This window comes from Ambystoma mexicanum, chromosome 12, assembly GCF_040938575.1.
Source record: "Ambystoma mexicanum isolate Mex_15411 chromosome 12, UKY_AmexF1_1, whole genome shotgun sequence".
Classification (NCBI taxonomy): domain Eukaryota; kingdom Metazoa; phylum Chordata; class Amphibia; order Caudata; family Ambystomatidae; genus Ambystoma; species Ambystoma mexicanum.
The window spans coordinates 369254305-369276699 of NC_090936.1; the positions used below are offsets into that span (position 1 = coordinate 369254305).

The 22395-nt window shown below is 50.9% G+C and overlaps 1 protein-coding gene across 1 annotated transcript in view; it reads right to left on the reverse strand.

The window, feature by feature from the left end:
• Window positions 1-22395, reverse strand: part of LOC138513547 (poly(U)-specific endoribonuclease-like) — a 524415-nt gene that overhangs the window by 143651 nt on the left and 358369 nt on the right. The gene's annotated exons all lie outside the window — the stretch shown is intronic.

A 22395-nucleotide genomic window follows, 5' to 3' on the forward strand; every position in this document is an offset into this window, starting at 1 on the left:
CGGTGAGTAATCGCAACCTCAACTGCTGGCCCCTAGCGCCTCCATCCATTTTTACGCATGTGTGGCCCCTGGGGGGCCTTCTCCTTTCCACTGCTAGTGCGAACTAGCGAACTATTCCTGAACCTTGGAATCACCTCTGCCTTCAAGTGGAGGCCCTCCTCGAATAGTGGGAATCCATCCTTCATCGCCTCACCCACCTTCCTGAGCTGCTAGAGACCCCTGAAGAGACCCCGTTTCGCCCATTGGAACAACCGCGTTGAAAGGGGCCCCTAGGGGTCCCTTACGTCTATGGAAACAAGGCGAGTCACCACACACGATAGATATGCCAGACACGAGGTTGTATTCCCAAAGCTAGGGTTTATTGAAAAGCAAAAGTCTCAGTTGGCCAACTCGGTCTCACGCCCCGCGACGTGTATCTCTAGACCTCGAGGGACGCAAGAGAGTGAAATACGTACATCAGTTAAATATATACAAAATGCATATCAAACAATCAGCTATGACATGTTTAACACCCCCCTTTATTGGGTTTCTTTGAACTTGGTGTGATGATGGACATTTTCGACAACTATGACACCTTCAAACATCTATTCTAGTAACACTTTGCAATTTGTGAGTGCAGAGGCATCTTTCAGTTGTTGAACAGAACACAGTGCTTCTGTTCTTGGAAGCGAGCTACATACGGGGGGAGAGTTGCATTCCAGACCTTGCTATCTATAAGGTGCTATTCGTGTCCTGGGAGCCGACACGCTCTAACGGGGCTCAGCAAAGGGGGGCCGTAAGAAGAGCATAATTCAAGCCTTTAGCTGCTTTATTCTAACATATTCTACCATATAACGAGACTGGCTGGCAGCTGCGAAATGATTAAATGCCCTGCAGCTCTGCTTCAAGGCTACATTCGGGAGCGAGCCGGGCATTCTTCCTGGCGCTGCCTATGTTGTGTTTCAATGAACTCTTGTTATCCTCGCGGCCCTGCGGCCTTGTCCTTTTACATGCAGACAACAATGTTTTACAGTCGAGCAGTGTAAGCGGAAAATGTACTGCGAAGCAATAAGAACAGAAAGCAATGAGCAATGGTTAGAAAACAAAATGGAGATTCTTGCTACATCAAAATAGCCGTTCATTGCCAAACTCGAAAACCTATATTCTGTCATATCGTGCATGAGACGGTTGGCCCACGGCCACCAAAATACATTTGCGGTCACAAAGTAGAGGTATCCATTTTTCTAGACTGACAGCGTGCGGTTGCACTGCATGTACTATTGAGCGTTAGGCTCCTCTCTTCTTAGGGATTGGACTGCCTCTTAGTTGGGTGTGTGTTTGATGTTGAAGGGAACTAAAGACTATCTGCACTGCCCATTTCCTTCCCTTCTAGGTTGTGGACATATTTTGTGCCTTTAACCCTTTATACCCCATTGGTCTTGTATATATCTTGTATTGATAGTGTTGTGTTGGTTTGATAGTATTGCTGTGATTCTTTTACTGTGTGTTGAGTTACAAAGGCCTTGTAATAAATGTGCTTATATTTTTTATATATACACCTGTCTGGAGTAATTTGTAAGTGTCCTTGCTCTGTGTGCTCATTGAGGTCCTTCAGTCAACCTCACAGACCACAGCTACCTTGATTGGTATGGCTTGTCCAGAGGTTAACCTGTTCCAAGAAACTAGGTTGGCCTTCTGAATATCTGCCCACCAGGTCAGAGTCCAGCAATCCACCTTAACAGATGTTCCTCCAACGTATTCCACATCTTTGACATGTAATGTCCACAGCTATGCTGCTTCAGAAATTGTTTCGGCAGAGGGCATCCTGCGTTGATGATGTCCGGTCGGTGTCCCTCGAAGGCCTCTGTTGATGATGACGTCACTGGATGTTATAAACAGGACCCACGGCGCCCGTAGCCTCAGTTTATGTTTTTCCCCCATAACATGTAACATGTTCGTACACAACTGCATAGCCTTGCGGGAACGCAAGATGCAATAGCATATGAAATTCTTCAGAGGGGCAGGCTGGGAGGGCGATGTGGAATACGTTGGAGGAACATCCAGTCGAAAGAATGTTACCAGTTGGTAAGTAACTTGTTCTTCGAATGGATTGTCCTCCAACGTATTCCACTTCTTTGACAGACTCCCAAAGCAGTATCCGTGAATGGAGGAGGGAGAAGAATTTAGAATACCCAATCAGATGGCAGAATAAAGCACCGCTTTACAAAAGGCCATTTCCTGACCACAGAGCGTATCCAGGGAGTAATGCTTGACAAATGTGTGGATGGAAGACCACATTGCTGCGTCACAAATATTCTTAATAGGAACTCCCCGCTGCAGGGCTGTGGATGTAGCCATGCCCCTAGTGGAGTGAGCTCGCAATCCCTCAGGAGGGTCCTCGCCCACCAATCTGTAGCATTCAGTAATGGTGAGGATAATCCACCTGGACAAGGTCTGTTTGGTAACAGCCTGGCCCAATCAGTGTCCAATGTACCCCACAAAAAGCTGGTTGTCCACTCTGATCCTGGAAATCCTGGAAATATAAAAGCTCAAAGCTCTTCTAGGGTCCAACCTATAGAGTCTCTCCTCTTCCTTACCAGGATGAGGGGGAGGATAGAAAGCAGGAAGCACCACTTTCTGGCTCAGATGAAACTCAGACACTACCTTAGGTAGGAAGGACGGACGTACCCTCAGTACAACCCTATCCTTGTGGAACACAGTAAAGGGTGTCTTAGACGAAAGTGCCTACAATTCACTCACCCTGCAGTAAAGGGTGTCTTAGACGAAAGTGCCTACAATTCACTCACCCTGCGAGCACATGTAACTGCAATCAAGAAAACCGTCTTAAAAGACAACAGTCTCAAAGGACAAGAGTGAAGTGGTTCAAATGGAGCACCCATCAGCAATTTCAAGACCAAATTCAGATCCCAAACACCGGCACCTGAAAAGGGGACGGCTGAAACACATTTGTGAGCCCTTTTAGAAATTGGGAAATCAAAGGAATCTTAAAATAAGAACATTCTTCAGGTGAGCGCTTGAAGATAGACAGTGCCACCAGGTAACCTTTAATGGTACCCACTTGAAAACTCCTGTGGGCCAAAGAAAGCAAGAAAGAAAGAACCATCGGAATGGAACACTGAAAATGATTGACATTGTGTCCTCTGCACCAGCCGCAAAACGTACGCCAGCAGCAACGGTACAGGGATTTGGTTGCTGGCTGCCTGGCCGAAACCAACACCAGCATCACGTCATCCAGGAGGTCCCAATCCTTATATCTCAACATTTCAGAAACCAAGCGTGAAGGTTGAGAGTCTTGACCTCTGGATGGAGAACCCGAACCCGCCTCGTGCGGGAAGAACCTCTCTGTGGGGCAGACGGCGTGGAGGGCAGATGGACATTTCTAGAAGGTCCAGGTACCATACTCTCCTGGCCCAATCCAGAACAATGAGGATCATGTAGGATCCGAACCTCTGCAACCTCCTTAGCATCTGAGGAATGACGGGGACAGGAGGAAACACGTTCAGAAGTGGGAATGACCAATCTTGGAGGAAATTCCCTTGGCACCGGTCAAAAACAGATCCACTTGAGGGGTTCCCCAGAGGGCAAAGATCTCCAGAAGGACTTCCTGAGCCAACTCCCATTCCTGGGAGACCGTGCTCTGCCTGCTCAAAGAGTCCGTCGCTGCATTCTCCTCTCTGGCTAGATGGACTGCCGAGAGCTGCATCGCCTCTCTGCATAGCAGGAGTGACCCTACTCCCCCTTTTTTGTTGAGCATGGCCACAGTGTTGTCCGTCATGTTCTGAGGGGTCTCAGTCCCCAGTCTTTCTTTGGGATAAAGAAATATGGGAAAAACCATCCCTTGTTCCTCTCTGCCACAGACACTAGTTCTATAGCGCCTTTCTCTAGCAGGGTCAAGATTTCCTGCACAAGGAGCGGATCTGGAAGCTTCAAAGAGATTCCTCGGTCGATTGTCGTGAGGCTGCTTTAGGAAGGGAAGGCAGTAGCCGTGGGCTATTGTATCCAGAACCCACGCATTCGAAGTAATAGCTCACCATTCTTTGAGATGCTGAGACAGTCTGCCCCCAACAGGCGAACAATGGAACATGGCCTCATAGCCGTTTTGGAGCCTGAAGGCAAAGAGGCAGCTGCCTGAGCGGCTTTGGCACCTCTATTTCCCCGTCCACCAGGAGTATCTTTATAGTGGCCCCTTCGATAAGCGGCTCCTCTCGTTCTACCAAAAGGAGTAGTAACGAAAGGAACCCCCCCTCCACTGTTGTCCCCTAGGACGAAAAGGCAGAGGTTGACGCACAGCTGTGCCCAAAGAATTAGCAGCAGCTTTTGAGGTCTGCAACCTCTCAAGGCTCTCGTCAGCCTTGCTGCCAAACAAATGAGAGCCACCAAAAGGCATGTTCAGAAGAGGGGCCTGCACATCCAGAGCAAAACCCGACTTCCGCAACCACGCAAACCTGCGTATCACGGTGCTCGCAGCCATGGACCGGCTAACACTATCGGCCGTGTCCAACCCAGACTGAAGGGATTCACACATGATATCCTTGCCATCCTGCACAAGTGCCATGAACCCATCCCTTTCTTCCCCCTCGGGGATATGCTCAGCCACTAGAGAGAGACAATTCCACAGAGTGTGTGAAAACCTTGCCAAGGCACAAGTGGAGTTGACCGACTTCAGCGCCATACTCCCAGCAGAATATACCTTGCGTGCCCAACCATTGAAGCGCTTGTCGTCCCTATCTGGAGGGATGGTAGTGTACGCCGCCTGCCTCGAGTTGGCCGTGGCGGCCACCAAACTCTCTGGAGTGGGGTGAGTGGATAGGTAGCTGGGGTTGCTAATGGATGGGCGGTATTTCTTAGTTAACAACTTGTTGACGGCCGGAAGAGCCTCTGGGGTCTGCCAAGTAGCCACCACCCTTTTTTACAACGCCAAATGAAAAGGCAACACTGGTTCAGTGGACGGACCCTGATCCAAAATATCAGTCGGGTCATCCTGATCGAATGCAACCGGAGGGCCGGACCACCGAGATATTCTGTAACTCTAGACATCAACCTTCTACAGGAGGATTCAGCATGAGCCCCAGGCTCTGGCCTACTAAACTCCACCTCAGGAGACGTGTCAAGGCCATTGGCATCATGCAACGACTCATGCAACTCCTCCAACTGACTGTCTTCAGAAAAGACCATGTCAGGAGCCTCAGGAGTCTCAACAGGCTCAAACTCCATATCTGACCTCTCCACATCCTCATAAATTTCATGAAAGTACTCCTTCCTAGGGACAGGAGCAGCCCTGGAGTCCACAACAGGTCTCACCATCTTGGATAAAGCTTTTCTACGAGGATCCACAGTACCAGGGGCCTTCACCTGGCAAATTATGGCCAAATTGCCTCGAAGGCATCAAGGGCACCAATGGCTTTGTCGTCGACAACAGCACAGAAGGATCCGAGAGCTGGATCAAAGGCAAAGCTCCGACAGCCGTACTCGACGGACACAGCGCCGACCTCGAGCCCTTACCAGATTTCTGCTGTTTTGCTGGGGACGAAGACCGAGACCTGGATCTGGCATGTCTCTGGCGATCCACCGAAGACTTGTCCAAATGGGACCTCAATGGTTCCTGATGTTTATCGCGCTGAGTGCCCAGGTCCGAAGGTGCGCGAGCATCGGTCCGAGACCGTTCCCTGCCGGCTTCTACCGAAGTTGCAGACGGAAATGTGCCCTGGAATTGAAAAATCGCCAGCATTTTCTCCCTAAATGCCTCCCATTCCTCAGTGGTCGAGGACTTAGTGGGACAAGCCACTTTCCTCGCGGAGCCATCGTCCGACGGGAAGGTGACCAGTGACACCGATTCCGGGAGTGCCGCGACGAGGAGGACGAGTTTCGGACCCACTCCGGGATCGAGAGCCCCAGGACTCCTTCCAACGAGGAGAGTCACCCCTCGAATCCTTGGTGGAAATACCTGCAGTTTTCTCGGATTTTCGAGGCTTGGAAACCCGACCTACCTGTAATCTCCCCTTACGCTCCTGCAAGGCCTTGGCAGTCAATGACTGGCAGCTCAAGCAGTCGGTATCATGACTTTCGCCCCCGGCCCCACAAGCGGTGCATGTCCGTAATCGACATTTACACTCCCGGCATGTCTTAAAACCAGACCGCAAAGTCGGAAGCGTAGACGATGAAGACTTTTTCTTTGAAGAAGATCACACGAGGCACGCCGAGTTCGCGAAGCAAACACGTTTGTGCAAAAAACTGATCTGAGGCTACGGGCGCCATGCGTCCTATTTTTAACATCCGGTGATGTAACCCTCGATGGAGGCCTTCGAGGGACACCGAAATGACGCCATCGACTCAGGACAACCTCTGCCGAAAAAATGTCCGAAGCAGCACAGCTGTGGACATTACATGTCAAAGTTGTGGAATACGTTGGAGGACACAATCCATTCGAAACAATCTTATTATATGAAAGGGGGTAAGGCCTACCGCTTCTTGGTAGCAACATTAAGGAAGCAGAGGGCGTGAAATGATATAACCCAGTTAAGGGACAGCACAGGCACACTGAGATATGCTGACGAGAAACTTGAGCTCATGGAATCATTCCATACATACTTACTGAAAGGTGAAGGTAAGGACCTAAGACTCCAATTTGATTACCTCTGAAAGTTAGAGTTACCCCAGATTTCAGAGGACAGGGGGTATCTAGAAGGCCTGATCACTGTGCAATAGGTGGGTCTGGCCATTAGCTCCCTCCCAATTAATAAAACACTGGGCCCAGATGGCGACAGGAATGACTATTACAAAACGTTCAGGGAATGGTTGTTACTTTGCATGACCAAGCTGTTCAACAGGATTAGGGAGGCTGAGCAGGGTCAGAGGAAATGGGAATATACACAATGTTGTTGATACCCAAATCAGGGAACAACCCTATTGACTGCCAGTTATCAACCCATCTCCCTGTTAAACTGGGATGCGAAAATAAACACCAAAACTCTTGCAGTCAGACTGATGAAGATCTTACCTTTATTGATCCATGTAGATCATGCCGGGTTTATTTGGGGCAGGAATACACAGCACAATATTAGACGAGCCATAGATTGAATGAACTAGGGGACCAGAACAGGGCCAAAATTCTCTTTAGCAGCCTTAGATACCAGACGGGCCTTTGACAGCCTAGATTGGGGGTTTCTAAGACTAACTTTGGTGGTGTTTGCTTGTGGTCCATAGTTCATAAGTATGTTAATGCCCAATTTCCAAATTCCATCCACGAAATGTATGGTCAACGGGCCCTTCTCCATCCACGTGAAGATTCGACACGGCATGCACCACTGGCAGCCATAGTTAGACTAAAACAGGCTATAATGTGGGTGGACAGCAAAGACAAGACAAACAAGATCGCACTATACGTGGACGACTTGCTATTATTTATAAGAAACACAAAGAACACCTTCCTGAGAGTCATGACTGCATTACACAACATTACAATAGTTTCAGGCTTCACTATCAATTACATTAGATCAAAGGCACACAACATTTTAGATGACCCAGAAGAGATAGAAGACTTACTAGGTACCCACTGATCTGGGAACCTTGAGAGAGCGACTATTTGGTGGTCACTCTGACGAGGGACTATAAAATACTTTACAGGGCAAATATACCCCTGTTGTGGAAGCAACTGATCGACAACCTTAATAGGAGGGATGCACAGGAGCTGTCCTGGTTTACCAGAATAACAGCAGTGAAGATGACCTTACTTCCACGTTTGCTATATGTAGTGGGCTCCCTCGCTGTAAAAAATCTGCCTCATATGGTTAAAACATTGCATAAGGAGATTCTCGCTTACATCTGGCATAAGAAAAGACCAAGGGTCCCTAGGGCGGTTCTCTTTAGATCACCACTGATGGGAGGATTGTGCCCGAGATAAAGAGATATGTAATGGCGGCCCAGATTGCCCCCATGCTGTACTGGTCGGGGACAGAACAGGAGAAGGGCTGGTGCAACATAGAACAGGGAGCGACATCTATCCCGCTGGAGACCCTGAAGTTTGTTAGACACATCGTCAGGGGAGCGGGTGGTCCACTGTTAGCGGTAACCAGAAACAAGCTGATATACTGGGATCAAGCTATGCGATGGAAGGAAATAATCCTGGGTCTCGGGCCTTACAGCCCAATTGGTTACAACATGGATTTCACCCTGGGATGGAGCAATGATTTCTGAGAGAACTGGGGGATGCACAGTGCTCAGGTTGTCATATCTCTATCAGGAGAGAGTCCCACTCCTGTTTGAAGAATATAAAGATAAAATCCATGTGGAAGAGAGAGGGAGGATCTGTTACATTCAGATAAGGAATTGAATCACACAGAAGATAGTGAAGGAGGTGGGTTTGAGGGCTCATGTGGGTTTGGATTTGACAATGTGGGAGGGGATAGTCGCAAAGGGTGTCTCTCAGCTCTACCAACTGCTCAACAGGGCAGGGATGGAAGATAGGCTGCCATATATGGATAGGTGGGAAAGAGACTTAAGATCTGCAATTACGGAGGAAGATTGGGAACAGATTTGGAAGAGGCCTATAAGGCATCAAAATACACAACCATTGTGGAAGTGGCCTATACAATTTGCTACAGGTGGTACTTAACCCCACAATGGATACACAAAATGAACACACAGTTCTCACCCCTTGTCAGGACTGGCGGGTGGAGACTATGGAACTACTGGAGGCATTGACCTGCGCTGGGTAACGCTCTAGTCCTCAACAAACATGGCGCCCTGCCCTATAAATTCTGACTCTGCCCTCCCAGCCAGTGCGTTGTATCTGTTTTTCTTCCTGTTACTACGCTCCGTTCACTCGTATACCAACTCGTGAAACTCTTGTGTGTTTGCATTCTTCCATTCCTTCTTTCGTTTTCCCTTACTCCGCTGTCATTATTCTGCTGCCTTTTGCCTTTTCTCTTGATATCTTTATTTCACGGCTTTCTATCCCTGTATCCCTGCTGCTCTGGTAATAAGCTGCGTTGGGTTATTTTCACTTGCCCTGTACGCCTGCAAGCCTTCGTATCCTTTTCTTTATTAAATGACTTACTTTCCCGGCGCCTTGCCATTTACTTTGCTGCTTTCCCCTGTCGCGCACGTCAGCACCGTTCGCAATTCTTTTCTTTACGTATTTAATACTCGCAGCTGTTGGTCATTTAACACCGCTGCTTCCCCCTGCCTTGCACGTTAGCAGCGTTAGCTATTCTTTTCTTGTTTTCATACTTTTATTTTCACGGCGCCTGTCCGCTCGGCTTTGCTGCCTTCTCCTGCCTCGCATTGAGTAGCTTAGCCTTTCTTTTCTTTCCTTACCATACAGTACACAGCACCTGCCTGTTCCTGCTTGGCCAACTGATTTCCTTGCTGTGTCTGTTATTTCTGACCACAGTTTGTTTCTATTAGCTTTCTCTTGACGGTTCTAGTACTCGTCCTCCGTATATTATTCTTTCTTCCTTTCTCCTGAGTCTCTTCCTTTCCCGGATTCATCTACGGTTGGTTGGCTCTTCCAATCCTGTCAGACAGTTATTCGTGCTGGACTTTGGTCTTTGGATACATACATCACCTCTGAGAAACTCCATCATATCCAGGGGTTTTTCTGCCTGCAAGCTTTTTCCCTGGGGTGAGGCTGGCCCCCTGGGGTTCCCCGAGTACAGGTTCTCATTTCTGTCAAGGTGGCCTCCAGAGGGGCCAGACCTTATTTACACGAGCGAAGGGAACCGAAACTCAAGGATCAAAAACCCAAGAAGAAGAAGAAGGATCAAAAGAAGACTGAAGCGGCTCTTAAGGATTACAACTCCGAGGATTCAGGTGAGGAGAAGGGGGAATTATATCCTGAGCCTGACACCCCTCTGCTGAAGGAAACGTGGGTAAGTAGGATGCATGGGACACATGCGTTGGTCCTGTCCAAAAACCTGTATCTTTTGGAAGGAAATTCTGGGGCATTAAAGATATAGTGGGGGTACAACTTCCGGACTCCTCAAAGGTGATCCTCCTGGGTGTGATTGTGCAGGATATTTATGCTGCAAGTGGAGCCACAGCAACTCATCACACACCTACTGGCTGTGGCCAGGATGATGTTGAAGGGCCCTGTGGTGGCTTGGTGGTGGGTCAAGATTTGGGGTGAGTTAGCCATGGAGAAAATATGTGCACTAGCGAATGGAACATACCAAAACATCCTCAAGGTGTGGCTCCCCTTCCATGAATACGTCAGGGAAAGAGAACAGTTGCTTAAGCTGGGGGTGCTTAAAGGCTTCACAATACTGTGAGCGCGAAGGGTTGGAACTCCCAAAGGGTTGAAGATACTATGGGAACTGTGTCTTTGTGGGTTTGCGTTGTGCCACACTTGTTTTTGGTTGGGATTTACTGACTTATGTTGAGGGAGGGGAGGGGGGTTGAAAATGTTTAGACATTCTGTCATTGTCATTAGGGAAATGCAGACTGTTTGTGATGATAATCCCTTTCTTTAATGCTGACTTATCAAAGAGATATATCACAGGAAATATCAATAGGCACTAATGATGATGTACAAATAAAGCCTTTAAAAAGAACACACTTTTTTTTTAAGTCAATCGAACGTACAATCCTATTACTTAAAATAAAAGTAAAAGTAGCAGCTTCCCATATTTGTGATACAGAGTACACAAACAATAATCTGATTCCACTACCTTAGTGGACCAAGGGACACAATTGAAAGTTGAGGAATGCCACTTAACACACTAGCAAGAGGTAAAAGATTAAGCCTGCATCTTAAATACAGGGTTCTCTTTCTTAAATTCAAAATACACCCCAAATATGACTAACATCCCAAAGCTATTATAAAACATAAATATTCATGGGTTTGATATTCAAAAAAGGGTCAGGTAAAAAAATTGCTTTTTGCCAATTCATCAAAGCAATCTTGATCTCTTCGATATCACTTAATAAAATCAACTTTTTTCCATAAATCTGAAAAAACGAAATCAGATAATCGATCTAACACGTGGATTGTCACACTCACCTGTGTCTCTGCAGGAGCGATGGACGAGCCTCACTTGACCCTGAGTCTTCATTTCCCCTGTTTCACCTGGAGGAATACCTGTCAAATACAAGGTGTACGCTCAGATCCGAATTCACTCGATTCCCCTGGGCCCTTCTCTTCTCTTTACTGAGTGCTGTGATGTCCCCCTATGGGCTTACCTTGATCTTTAGTAGGGTGTGCACTCCATCCTGCATTCGCAGGGGCGCGATTCACTCATGTGATTGGTGCCAATGTCTGTAGGCTGAGTTCAGATGCCAAACGCTGTTTTATGCTTTCACAGCGAGGCAGAGTGTTCAAGACGCCAGTTTCTTCACTGGCTAGAAAGTCCTTCCTACAAGTGAACGTTGCGCAGAGAATGTTGAGTGTCCAAAATTGTCCATATTGTCTTTGTTTGCCAGTATTTTTGTGGGTGAGTAGCGCTGCATGTAGAAGCTAGCTGCTGGTAGGTTTGCGCAGCGCCTTCAATTCGAGTGCGCCTGGTAATGTCTCTCCCTTTCCCTTGCAGGAGAAATTATGTGGTAATAGCGCCTCGAGTCCGGGTTCAGTGCTACTGGAGACTTGGTGGATAGGTAAGTTTGCACGGAGACTTTTGGTAAGTATGCACCACGTAGAGAGAGAGAGAGAGCGCAGTGAAATAAGTGTCCGTGTTATTGGAGCGAGCACAATGAATAAATGTCTCTTCTTTCTTTTGCAGGGGTTTGTGCGCTCGTACAACTGACCTGGATTCCAGCGTCACAGGAAGATTCGATGAGTATGCGCAGCGTTACTGATGTGCGCGTGTTAACGCAGTTCTTCTTTATTCTTACAGGTACCGGTGTAGAAATCCCCTCTTGACTGGAGATAGCTGTGGCGTGGAGTAAGAACAGAGGTTCTTCTGGAGCAGGTAAGCTGAAGCAGAATGATCTGGAGCGGGTAAGCAGAAGTAGGATGATCCGGAGCAGGTAAGCAGAAGCAGGATAATCCAGAGCAGGTAAGCAGAAGCAGGATGATCCGGAGCAGGTAAGCAGATGCTGGCTGATCCTGAGCATGGCAAGTGTGTTGCTGATACAGCTCACAGTAAGCAACACAAAGCACTGGAAGAATCTTGGGTGTTAGATAGCCAGCCACACCCAAACACTAGAGAGCTCATGAATTATCATGCACTTCCTGTTTGGCAACAGGAAGTGGTAACTAGGAAGTTACTACAAACACTAGGAAGGAATGAAAGGAGGGATCTGCTATTGGTTCTTTGTGTGCCTATGCCAGGCCTGCCAAGCCTCCACCCAGCTTGCCCCAACTACCTGCCTGATACCCATGACAGTCTTCCCCCTCAAGACCCCTCCCAATGGTGTGTATGAGGGCTTTGGTTTCTCAGGATGGTCCTGATGGAATTTCCGCACCAATCGGCGGGCATGCACATGCGTGCTGGGTTCCCATGATCTTTTCTGGGGTCCGTACCCCTTCCAGTCAATCAAATAATACAGGGTCTTTCGTACTTGTTTGGAATCTAATATGTTCTTTACCTCATATTCTGGTGCTTCTTCACCCACTTGCATGGGTGCAGGAGGTGTGGAAGTTCGGGTTCCTGGGTGTGCTGGTTTTAATAGTGACACGTGAAATATGGGATGTATACGCATATGTTGAGGTAACGCCAGTCTCATGGCCGCTGGATTAATTACTTTTTCTATTGTATACGGGCCGATGTATCTAGGCTGTAATTTTTTGGGACCCTTTAAAGCAATGTGTCTTGTTGCCAGCCAGACCAAGTCTCCCACTTGATAATCTGGGGGTTTTCGTCGATGGCAATCAGCGTTTCTTTTCTGTGTTTCTTTGGCTTGCTGTAGGGTCCTGCTGGCTTCTCTGGCTGCTTTCATGATGCTGGCATGTAGATTCTTTACTGCAGGCATTTCAATGTTTTCTGGCGGATCGTAGACCTTCGTTCTGGGGTTTCGACCATATATAGTAAAGAAAGGTGTTGCTTGGGTTGATGAATGTGTTGAGTTGTTGTAGGCATACTCTGCCATCCATAGAATTTCTGTCCAGCTTTTGCTTGTTTGGTGTAATAGACAAAGCAAATACTGTTCCATGGTCTGGTTCGTGTGCTCGGTTTGGCCATCCGTTTGAGGGTGGTGACTAGAGGACAGACGGACTTCTACTCTTGCCAGGGCACAACATTTTTTCCAAAAACGAGATGCAAATTGGCTGCCTCTGTCAGAAACAATTACGGTAGGGAATCCATGTAACTTGACAATTCGGTCTAGAAAAACCTGCGCCAGGGTCTGAGCTGAGGGAATACCTTTTAGAGCTATGAAATGGGTCATTTTGGAGAAGAGGTTCACTACTACGAGGATGGTATTATAACCGGAGTTAGAAGGTAGATCAGTGACGAAGTCCATTGATACTGTGTTCCAGGGCGCTGGCGGAATGGTGATTGGCTGAAGGAGGCCGGCTGGTTTTTGCCTGGATGTTTTGTATTGTGCACACACCTCACATATGCCTATGTAGGTGGCAATATCCTCTCGCCAAGTTGGCCACCAATAAGATTTTCTTACTTTCTTCATGGTTTTGGCTATACCCGGATGGGCTTTTAACAGCGAGTCGTGGTAGTCTGATATGATTGCTTGTTGCAGATCCTTAGTTGGAACGTAGAGGCGTTTTTGGTAGTATGGTAGTTTGTCTTGAATGGTGAACTGATCTCCCTTCGTGTCCCAAGCCAGTAGGTCTTCTTCAGACATATTTTCTTTTATTGCTTCCTGCAGTGTATTTAACGGAGATGGGCCGATGCAGAGGCCGAGAATTTTATGGCTGGGTATGATCTCCTCCGGGTTAGGGGCATTGTAGACTTCCTCTCCTGTGCCAATGCGGGATAACGCATCTGCTTTCCCGTTCTTAACTCCGGGGCGGTAGGTGATTACAAAGTTGTATTCCATTAAGGATAGGGCCCAACAGAGCTGCCTAGAAGACTGAGCTTTTGCTGAGCATAAGTATTGCAAGTTCCGGGGGGCGTGGCTTGGCGGCCATGCGAGAGTGAGCAGACTCCGAGAAGCTCCCACCAGATCCGACCAAAGATCCTGAGAAAGGCGTATATTAGGAAAAAAAACCCCAAACAAACGCCAGGAAAAGGCGTTGGAAGACCCAAGGCACACACGGGAGAAGACCCGAGGAAAAACGGAGGCCAGAAGAGCGAAAACGAGAAGAGAGAGAGACGCGCGGCACCACCAACAAAATGGCGGGCGCGCAGCGCTGAAAAAGAGACCCGCGTCTCAACACACGAAGAAGGCCGAAGGGAAGGAGTAGAACCGGGCGAGATAGCTGATCAACATCCAGCGCAGGCAGGACCGAAATACCACCAGAGTGGCAGAAATCCGAGACGCCAACTGCAGAGATAGCCGCGCGACACCGACCCGGAGAAGGTGAAGACGGCGCGGCTCAAGAACAGGAAGCGGCCCACGGACCGGGGCTGGAGAACAGCTTTCCCCAGCCGATGCGGAGACGAGCAGCGGCAGCGGGGGCCCAGCGGAACAACGGAAGAACCTGAGCGGTGAGGCAGCGGAGGCGAGGGGCGACCCATAGACCGAGCCCCAGAAGAGCGGAGGTGAGCGTCAACGGCGGAGAGCCAACAGAGCGACGTGGGACCCCGAGAGACGAGGCGGCGGAGATTGGGAGACGACCCGTGGACCGGACCAAGAGAGCCCTCCCCTGACGCGGAGGAGTGTAGAAGCGGCAGAGGCCCAGCAGAACAACCGGAGAACCCGGAAGGCGAGGCAGAACGGATCGAAAGCGGCCTACAGACCGAACCGAGGCAGATTCCCTCGCGTCGAAGCGGAGGTGAGCAGCAGCAGAGCAACGAGGGATCCCACAACGAGGAGAAACGGAGAGCGAAGAGCGATCCATAGGCCGGACCGCAGAAGAGCCTCTCCCGACCGACACGGAAGTGAGCAGTAACGACGGAGACCCAGCAGTGCAACGAGGGACCTCGAGAGGAGAGACAGCGGAGAACGAGAGGCGGCCCACGGACTAGACCCAGAACAACCCTCCCCCTGCCAACGCGGAGGTGCGTAGCAGCAGCAGCGGAACCCGGTAGGAGAAGCAGGGAAGAATACGAGGCAGCCCACAGATCGGATCGCTGAAGAGGAGCCCTTACCTGCCAGTCCGGAGCGGAACCGAGGGAGACAGCAGATCAACGCCCAGCCCAAGCAGGATCGGAGCATCACCCGACCGGCAGCGAGACAAGGCACCGACGGCAGTAACAGGAAGAGAAGCCCGAGACAGCACTACAGAAACAGCGCGACACCAAACGGGGAAGGAAGAAGGCGTCGAGACCCACGGACAGGAAGCGGCCCACAGATCGGACCGAAGAAGAGCCCTTCCCTGCCGCAGAGGTGACTAGCAGAGCCGGCAAAGCAGCGGGAGATCCCGAGAAGGGAGGTAACGCCGAGACACGGGAACCAGGCCCAGGGAACAAGAGACATACCGCGGGGCGGGTCAGGAAAGCCGAGACCTAACAGAGACGACATAAGAGAAGAAGGTAGCCGCCGTAGTAACGAGGAGAGCAAAAGAATTACATATAGACCCGGACACCACCCCAACCAGCTGCCTCACAGATAACCAGCAAGAGGGGGAGAGAACGTAACAGTCACTACAAACCACAAATCCACCCAGCACAAACAGACCCCCCCCACACAGGCAGAAGCTGGGGGAAGAGCCGCCTCACGCAAGGCACAGACTCCAACCACCCAAAAGCGAGAGGGAAGAGAACACCGGAGAGAGACACGGCAAACGGACAAAGAGGGTAAAGACACAGAGAGAAATCGCTTAATAAAAAGGTAACACACGCAGGAAGAGTGGAAGCGAGTGTGGGAATTGAGCAAGGACCCACTGAAGCACAAACGAAACCAGACTGAATAGGGCCCAACTACAGGCCAAGAGCAGTGGGTACTAACATGCCAGACAAGCCTAAAAGCGGCAGAGGGAGACAAACAGTCATGGAGACATTCACCCGGAAGAACGACGACCAGCAGCCAGGGGCTGGGGAGAAAGACACGCCGGAGTCATACGCCACGCAAGGAGAGATCAGGCAAGTGGAAAGCAGCATACTGGAAGCCATAGGGGCGTTAAAGACGTCGATAGAAGGCAAGTTGGACGCAGTGATGGTAGATGTGGGACTTCTTAGACAAGATACGAGAAACCTGGCGGAAAGGATGACAACAGTGGAACAACAAGCACAGAGTAACTCAGTGGAAGTGTCCGCCTCGCGAACACAAATGTCGGAAGCACTGGAAAGAATTAATATACTAGAACGCAGAGCTGAAGACGCAGAAGGCAGGGCCCGGCGCAACAACGTACGAATAGTGGGGCTGCCAGAGGGGGAGGAAGGAAGGGACCCCACGAACTACATAGAGAACCTCCTGATCCAAGAAGTGGGAGCAGAGACCCTATCCCAAGGCTTCGTGGTAGAAAGGGCACACCGGGCGCTGACTAGAAGACCGCGCCCAGGAGCACCACCAAGACCAATGATCGCAAAAATTATGAACTTCAAGGATAGGGAAAAAATCCTGACTTTCTCGAGAGAAGGAGGGAACATCACAAGGAACGGGGCCAGGATAACAATTAGGGCTGTACCGAATAGCATATTTAGTATTCGGCCGGATACCGAATAGTTTGTCAACTATTCGGCCGGAGCCGAATAGTGAGCCGAATAGTTTTTTTTTTTAGGCCCCCCTATGCAATACAATCTCGGGCCACCAGCTTTGGCCCGGTGGCCCGACAAACACAACATTATTGCGGTGAGGCCGCGGGGGTTCCCTGAGGCCCCGCGGCCTCACCGTGGTGAGGGGGATGGGGGGCACCGAGGCCGCCGGGGTCGGCAAAGTGCCCCGGCGGCCTCATGAGTCTGGGGGGGCCGCTCCTGTAGGAGCGGCCCCCCAATGCAAAATAAACATCAGGCCACCGGCTTTGCACCGGTGGCCCGACAAACAAAACATTATTGCGGTGAGGCCGCGGGGGTTCCCTGAGGCCCCGCGGCCTCACCGTGGTGAGGGGGATGGGGGGCACCGAGGCCGCCGGGGTCGGCAAAGTGCCCCGGCGGCCTCATGAGTCTGGGGGGGCCGCTCCTGTAGGAGCGGCCCCTCAATGCAAAATAAACGTCGGGCCACCGGCTTTGCACCGGTGGCCCGACCAACAAAACATTATTGCGGTGAGGCCGCGGGGGTTCCCTGAGGCCCCGCGGCCTCACCGTGGTGAGGGGGATGGGGGGCACCGAGGCCGCCGGGGTCGGCAAAGTGCCCCGGCGGCCTCATGAGTCTGGGGGGGCCGCTCCTGTAGGAGCGGCCCCCCAATGCAAAATAAACGTCGGGCCACCGGCTTTGCACCGGTGGCCCGACAAACAAAACATTATTGCGGTGAGGCCGCGGGGGTTCCCTGAAGCCCCGCGGCCTCACCGTGGTGAGGGGGATGGGGGGCACCGAGGCCGCCGGGGTCGGCAAAGTGCCCCGGCGGCCTCATGAGTCTGGGGGGGCCGCTCCTGTAGGAGCGGCCCCCCAATGCAAAATAAACGTCGGGCCACCGGCTTTGCACCGGTGGCCCGACAAACAAAACATTATTGCGGTGAGGCCGCGGGGGTTCCCTGAAGCCCCGCGGCCTCACCGTGGTGAGGGGGATGGGGGGCACCGAGGCCGCCGGGGTCGGCAAAGTGCCCCGGCGGCCTCATGAGTCTGGGGGGGCCGCTCCTGTAGGAGCGGCCCCCCAATGCAAAATAAACGTCGGGCCACCGGCTTTGCACCGGTGGCCCGACAAACAGAACATTATTGCGGTGAGGCCGCGGGGGTTCCCTGAGGCCCCGCGGCCTCACCGTGATGAGGGGGTATGGGGGGGGGGGCGTCACTTACCTGGTGATTGGGTCCGGGTGCTGGCATAGGAAGTGAGGGACGGGAAGAACTGTTCCCTTCCCTCGCTTCCTATTTCAACACGTTAGGCTGGTTCCTCTGTGGTCAGACTGCAGAAGCCAATAGGCAAACAGCTTGTTTGGCTTCTGCAGCCTGAACACTGTCAAACATTCTATGATTGGCTGTCATCTCCCAAACAGGGAGAGGGCAGCTAATCATAGAAAGTGGACTTCGGCTTCGAGTCCCTAAACAGAAACTATTCTGCCGAAGCCGGATAGCTGTATTTTAGCCGAACTTCGGCAGAATAGGGACTCGAAGCCGAAGTTCGGTACAGCCCTAATAACAATATATCCAGACTATACGGTACTTGTGCAAAAGCAGAGAGCCCAGTTCTGGCAGACCAAAGAGCGCCTTCGAGCGGCAGGGGTGAAATTCATGCTGCTGTATCCAGCCAAACTAAAAATACTGCATGACGGAAAAACACAGATCTTCGAGACAACGACCGACGCCCAGGAGTGGATGGACCAGCGTGGGATTCCACAGTCGGCAGAGAGGAACGAGCGAAACAGAAACCACCCCCAGCAAAATAGAGATTAGAACCGGGCACGACAAGTATACCCAACGCTACAGGAGCAAGAACAAGACGGTAGAGATGCCCTACCGGGAAGTAACGAAAAGGAGCAACCGACAGCCACCAAGTTGAAAAGCCCACAGTAAAGAGACTGACAAAGGGAGCACGAGACTCGGGGAAGGGGAACCGCCAAGACCCACAGAGAAGCCCCAGTAAAAACAATGTTTATAGTGTCAGTTTCAAGACACTACGCCGCGACAGGCAAGGCCGAGGAGGAAAAAGCGGCACCTGGAAAGCGGTGGAGCCCGAGCAGAGGAGGGGAGGCTGGGCGTTTGTTGACGTTATTTGGGTTAACAGTTATAACAGTTGGGAAGTTAAGGCAAAGCCCGCAAAGAGAGGAGGAGAGCGGAAGAGGAAATAACAGTTGTCACACACAAAGAATCGGCAAGGAAAACAAATTCAGGGGACAGTACCCACAAACAAAAAGCTGGCGGGAAGCACGAGGCAAGACCGCCCACAACAAAGAGCGGCCAACAGAGAGAGAACCGACCCGAGAGAGAAAACGAACGGACGATTCAAAACTCAACAGCCAGAAGAAGGGACACAGATCCCCGGCAGGAACACACCGAGAGAATAAGACACCGAGCGAGCCCATGGGAAAGAACAGGCCGCAAGCGCTAGTCCCCACAAGGACCGAGATGTCTTAAGAATTGTCACGTGGAATGTCAGGGGGATGAACGCATACGTCAAGAGGCTAAGGATTTATACCTGGCTAAACAAAACAAGGACCCACATTGCACTGTTGCAAGAGACGCACCTGACGGCGGAAAAACAGGCCAAAATAAAGAAAAAATGGGGAGGTCAGATGTATAGTGCAACATACTCCAACTACGCCAGAGGAGTCATAACCTGGGTCGCCCCGGGCGTCCCATTCCAGCTCATCAACCAAGAGAAAGACACGGAAGGGAGAATCCTGGTAGTCCATGGGATGCTAGAAAATCGGGAGATATGCCTCGTGAACACCTATGCCCCTAATCACGACGCTACGGCCTTCTTCAGAACGCTCCCGCCCCGGCTGGCCCCGTACAGGAATGCAACGATGATTTGGGCAGGCGACCATAATTGCACACTGGACCCCCGGCTGGACAGGTCGGACAATAAGCACAAGAGAGCGGCGCCGCCAGCGAGAGCACTACAACAGATACTAGACCAGCTCGGACTCGAGGACGTCTGGAGGAAGGTACATGGGGAAGAGAGGGGATACACGCATTATAGTGCCCCACACAAGACATTCACACGGATAGACTACCTGTTTACGGGCAAGGAGACACTGGGGGAATTCACTGAGGCATACATACACGCGCGAACCCTATCTGACCACGCCCCCCAGACGATCACATGGGCGCACACACACAGGAGAGCCCCTATACCAACATGGAGATTGAGGGCAGAGGCATTATTGGACGCGGGCTTCCAGGAACACATCCAAAGCGTAATAGAAGACTATTTTGAACATAATGAGGGTAGTGTGGAGAGCACAGGAACGGTCTGGGAGGCCTTCAAGGTGGTAGTCAGAGGGGAGGCGATGGGGAAAATGGGAGGTCTCAGACGAGAAACCCTAGCACAACTAGATGAGTTAGAAAGGAAAATCGAGAAGGCTGAGAGACAAGCGGGGGAGAAGGGGGCGGAACAAGAGAACCTCACCACCCTGCGACAACAGTGCGTGGAGACCTGGGAAAGATTGGGACGACTAGACTACGGGAAATATATACAGAAACTACATGCTGAGGGGGACAAGCCTAGCAGACTCCTGGCCTGGCTAACCAAGCAGGAGACTAAGCGGGAGCCAATTAATGAAATTCAGAACAGGAAAGGAGAGGTGATAAGGTCCCAAGAGGGAATAAACGAGGTGTTCTCGCAGTTTTACGAGGACTTATACTCCAGGGTCCAGGAGGCAGAGGAGGAGGACCTGAAGGAAGCCCTCGCGGAAATTAGACTCCCACAATTGACGGAGGAGCAGGCCCAAATATTAGACGCCCCTCTCACTGTAGAGGAACTAACGGAGGTAATCGCCCAGCTCCCGACAGGGAAATCTCCGGGGCCAGATGGGCTCCCGGGGGAATTTTACAAACAATATAAAAATGACATAGCCCCGAGACTGCTAGAAACACTAGAGGAAGCATACGAGAAAGGAAGACTCCCGAGTAGTATGTCAGAATCTATAATAATCCCGATCCTTAAACCGGACAAGCCCCCCATCGAATGCGGTTCCTATAGACTGATTTCCCTAATAAACCAGGACTCCAAGATCCTGACGGCGGCACTAGCCAACCGCCTGAAAAGAGTGCTACCCACCCTGATCCACACGGACCAGACAGGGTACGTGCCAGAACGGAACACGTCCTGGAACCTGCGCAGACTCCACTATGTTATAGAAAGGACAAACCAGGAGGGAGGGGAGTGTGCTGTAGCCTCACTGGATGCAATCAAAGCATTCGATTCGGTGGGATGGGACTGGCTCCTGGGAACGCTCACCCACTATGGGATTGGACAAGGGTTTACAAGATGGATAGAACTACTATACAAAGACCCGAGAGCGAGAGTCAAGACGGGTAGACAAGTTTCTAGGGAATGGGGCATAGAGCGAGGCACAAAGCAGGGATGCCCCCTGTCCCCAATGTTATATATCCTGGCCCTGGAGCCGTTCGCAGTATTCCTAAGAACGGATTACAAAGACACGGGCATAGAGATAGACGGGGAAACACACCAGATATCCATATACGCAGACGATATACTCCTTTACATACAGAACCCACGCACCCACCTGCAGGACTTACTGGAGGCGCTGCACGCGTTTGGTAGGTTATCTGGAATAGTGGTCAACAGAGAAAAATCCGTGCTGTTTCCCCTGGCTGGCCTACGCGCAGTGCCGTCAGATCAATTACCGCCTCTGGGCATCACGTGGGCCCCGAACACCTTCAAATACCTAGGAGTGGAGATCTATCACGACACCATGGAAACACACGCAGGTAACACACAAATAGCTTTAGACAAAATTGAAAAGGCTATGAAATTCTGGCAGACGCTACCGTTGGGCATGATAGGCCGGGCGGCACTACTAAAAATGACAGTCCTACCCCGACTCTTATATTACTTCACGAACATCCCATACAACATACCAAGGCCCTTCTTCAAGCGCCTACACACTATGGCGAGAACCTTCCTATGGGGAGGGGGACGAAACAGGGTGGCACTAAGCACACTACAGAGAAGCTATGAGTGGGGGGGCATCAAACTCCCAGATTTTGAATATTACTATTTGGCAGCACAACTCCAATTTGTGGTGCGATGGCTGGGCGAGGAGACCCCAATAGACGCAATAATTATTGGGCCAGCACTCCGGAGGTACCACCTGAGAGAATTATTATGGGTCAATGCCGCCCAAGCCAAAGACCTACCCAAAATAGCCCAACTAGGCCGAACACTATGGAAAAGAGCCTGGATGACACAGGGCATACGAGACCCCTGCTCAAGACATATCCCACTGGCGGGGCTGGTGGACACCCGAGTGGCCAGCCTGACCACGTACAGGGCACAATGGGAAGACAAAGGTGTGGCCCAAATTGGGGACCTGTGGCGTGACGGACAGTGGGTTGAATTCCAGACCCTGATGGACGAACAAGATGTACACAGGGGCCAATTCATCCTGCACAATAGCCTAGTTCAGACAATAAAGAAGAGGTGGAGCACTATGCCAGAGCCTGAGGACACCGAAGGGGAACTAGAGGCATGGTACGATATATCCGAAGGAGGTCATACGGTGTCCAGACTCTATGAGCAAATACTGGGACACACCAACAAAAAAACACTAACAGCACGGATGAAGTGGGAAGAGGAACTGCAACAACCCTTCGAAGACGAGGAATGGAACAAAGTCCTCA